The sequence below is a fragment of the Triticum aestivum genome, chromosome 6D (genome assembly GCF_018294505.1).
Source record: "Triticum aestivum cultivar Chinese Spring chromosome 6D, IWGSC CS RefSeq v2.1, whole genome shotgun sequence".
Taxonomy (NCBI): Eukaryota; Viridiplantae; Streptophyta; class Magnoliopsida; order Poales; family Poaceae; genus Triticum; species Triticum aestivum.
In genome coordinates this window covers 199276995-199280971 of record NC_057811.1, presented here as the reverse complement: position 1 = coordinate 199280971, position 3977 = coordinate 199276995, and positions in this window count along the sequence as shown.

Here is a 3977-nt window from a genome sequence, read left to right as displayed (position 1 = left end):
TTTACAATAAAGTGAGTGGGAGCGCTACAACATTTCTGATAAGTATATGTGAATGACATATTGTTGATCCGAAATGATGTAAAATTTCTGGAAAGCATAAAGGGTTGTTTGAAGGAGTTTTTCAAAGGAAGACCTGGATAAAAGCTGCTTACATATTGGGCATCAAGATCTATAGAGATAGATCAAGACGCCCGATGATACTTTCAAAGAACGCACACCTTGACATGATTTTGAAAGAGTTCAAAATAGATCAGCAAAGAAGGAGTTCTTGGCTGTGTTACAAGGTGTGAGTATTGAGTAAGACTCAAGACCTGACCACAGCAGAAGAGAGAGAAAGGACGAAGGTCGTCCCCTATGCTTTAGACGTAGGCTCTACAGTATGCTATGCTGTGTACCGCACATGAAGTGTGCCTTGCCATGAGTTGGTCAAGGGGTACAATAGTGATCCGGGAAAGGATCACATGACAGCGGTCGGACTTGTCCTTAGTATCTAGTGGACTAATGAATTTTCTCGATTATGGAGGTGAAAAGGAGTTCGTCGTAAAGGGTTACGTCGATGCAAACTTTGACATTAATCCGGATGACTCTGAGTAGTAAACCGGATTCGTATAGTAGAGCAATTATTTGAAATGGCTCCAAATAGCGCGTGGTAGCATCCACAAGATGACATAAATATTCGTAAAGCACGCACGGATCTGAAAGGTTCAGACCCGTTGACTAATAACCTCTCTCACTAGCATAACATGATCAAACCAGAACCCATTGAGTGTTAATCACATAGAGATGTGAACTAGATTGTTGACTCTAGTAAACTCTTGGGTGTTGGTCACATGGTGATGTGACCTGTGAGTGTTAATCACATGGTGATGTGAACTAGATTATTGACTCTAGTGCAAGTGGGAGACTGTTGGAAATATGCCCTAGAGGCAATAATAAATTGGTTATTATTATATTTCCTTGTTCATGATAATCGTTTATTATCCATGATAGAATTGTATTGATAGGAAACTCAGATACATGTGTGGATACATAGACAACACCATGTCCCTAGTAAGCCTCTAGTTGACTAGCTCGTTGATCAATAGATGGTTACGGTTTCCTGACCATGGACATTGGATGTCATTGATAACAGGATCACATCATTAGGAGAATGATGTGATGGACAAGACCCAATGTGCACAATGTGACCAAGGAGTTGATCACGGGATGATGTGAGTTACGGAACGAGTAAAGAGACTTGCCGGCAACGAGATTGAACAAGGTATCGGGATACCGACGATCGAATCTCGGGCAAGTAACATACCGATAGACGAAGGGAATTGCATACGGGATTGATTGAATCCCCGACATTGTGGTTCATCCGATGAGATCATCGTGGAACATGTGGGAGCCAACATGGGTATCCAGATCCCGTTGTTGGTTATTGACCGGAGAACATCTCGCTCATGTCTGCATGGTTCCCGAACCCGTAGGGTCTACACACTTAAGGTTCGATGACGCTAGGGTTATAGGGAATAGATGTATGTGGTTACCGAATGTTGTTCGGAGTCCCGGATGAGATCCCGGACGTCACGAGGAGTTCCGGAATGGTCCGGAGGTAAAGATTTATATATGGGAAGTCCTGTTTTGGTCACCGGAAAAGTTTCGGGTGATATCGGTAATGTACCGGGACCACCGGGAGGGTCCCGGGGGTCCACCAAGTGGGGCCACCAGCCCCAGAAGGCTGCGTGGGCCAAGTGTGGGAGGGGACCAGCCCCAGGTGGGCTGGTGCGCCCCCCACCAAGGCCCAAGGCGCATGGGAGAGTGGGAGGGGGCAAACCCTAGGTCCAGATGGGCCTTAAGGCCCACCCTAGTGGCGCCCCCCTCTCCTCCCCTTGGCCGCACCCTAGATGGGTTTGGGGGCTGCCGCCACCCCTGGGGAGGGAACCCTAGATGGGGGCGCAGCCCCTCCCCTTCCCCTATATATACTTGAGGTATTTGGGGCTGCCATACACATGAGAACGTCTCTCTTTCGGCGCAGCCCTACCCCTCTCCCTGCTCCTCCTCTCCCTGCAGGATTGCCATGCTCCTCCACCACCACCACGCCGTCGTGCTGCTGCTGGACGGAGTCTTCCCCAACCTCTCCCTCTCTCCTTGCTAGATCAAGGCGTGGGAGACGTCACCGGGCTGCACGTGTGTTGAACGCGGAGGCACCGTTCTTCGGTGCTTAGATCGGAATCAACCGCAATCTGAATCGCTACGAGTACGACTCCTTCATCCGCGTTCTTGCAACGCTTCCGCATCGCGATCTACAATGGTATGTAGATGCACTCCCCTTCCCCTTGTTGCTAGATTACTCCATAGATTGATCTTGGTGATGCGTAGAAAATTTTGAATTTCTGCTACGTTCCCCAACACTAGCAACCTCCATTACCAAGGAAGTTGCGTTACGCGGTCCAACCCGGCGTGCGCCGCTCAGTCACTGACGTCAAGAAGGCTTCGGCTGATACCACGACGTCGAGTGCCCATAACTGTTCCCGCGTAGTTGGTTAGTGCGTATAGGCCAGTGGCCAGACTCAGATCAAATACCAAGATCTCGTTAAGTGTTTTAATTGAAGTATCTGCGAACGCCGACCAGGGCCAGGCCCACCTCTCTCCTAGGTGGTCTCAACCTGCCCTGTCGCTCCGCCACAAAGTAACAGTCGGGGGCCGTCGGGAACCCAGGCCCACCTCTACCGGGATGGAGCCACCTGCCCCTTCAGCCCCCATCTCCGAACAGTATCATAAGTAATGTAATAGTATAAAGTATATAACATATGCCTGTGATCACCTCCCGAAGTGATCATGGCCCAGTAGTATAGCATGGCAGACGGACAAGACTGTAGGGCCACTGATGGAACACTAGCATCCTATACTAAGCAGTAGGATAGCAGGTGAGGGTAACAACTGTAGCAACAATGACAGGCTATGCATCAGAATAGGATTAACCGAAAGCAGTAACATGCTACACTACTCTAATGCAAGTAGTAGAGAGAAGGAATAGGCGATATCTGGTGATCAAAGGGGGGGGGCTTGCCTGGTTGCTCTGGCAAGGAGGGGTCGTCAACAACGTAGTCGATCAAGGCAGCAGCGACGTCCGTCTCGTAGTCTACCAGAGAGAAGAGGGGGAAGAAACAATGAATACAGAGCAAACAAAGCATCACAAAATATAACAAGGCAATACGCGGTGCCAGGGGTGATCTAACGCAGGGATAGGTGATACTGGCGAAGGGGGCAAACATCCGGGAAAGTATTCCCGGTGTTCAGCGTTTTCGCACAGATGAACCGGAGGGGGAAAGTTGTGTGTTCGCTATGCTAGGGATGTGTGGCGGACAAACGGGCTGCGCATCCGGATTCGTCTCGTCGTTCTGAGCAACTTTCATTTACAAAGTTTTCCATCCGAGGTACGGTTTATTTTATATTAATTTTAAAAGATTTAATCATTTTTAGAATTTATTTAATTATTTTAAATCAACATTATCCAGAATAGTGTATGCTGACGCCATCATGACGTCAGCAGTCAATAGGGGGTTGACTCGGTCAAATTGATGTGTGGGACCCACCTGTCATACTCTGTTTAGTTTAATTAGGATTTAGCTAATCTAATTACTGTTCAATTAAACTAACTAGTTAATTAGATTAATTAAACATGATTAATTAACTTAATTCATTCACTAATTAATTAATTATTAATTCATTTTTATTTTATTTCCTTTTTCTTTTTTTAAACGTTTTGGGGCGGGGCCCCGACTGTCATTGGGCCTGGGGCCTTAACGGGCTCGGGTGGCGGTTACGGGCGCCGGGCGAAGTCGGGTGACGGGCGGTGGTGCGGGTGGACCCGGCGACGAGCGCCGCGGGCGGGGGTCAAGCCCGAGCGGTGACCAGCACGCGGGGGCGGCACGGCGTGCCCCCAGGTCGAAGCGGTGACGAGGCCGAGGGTGGGGCGTGCAAGCTGCGGC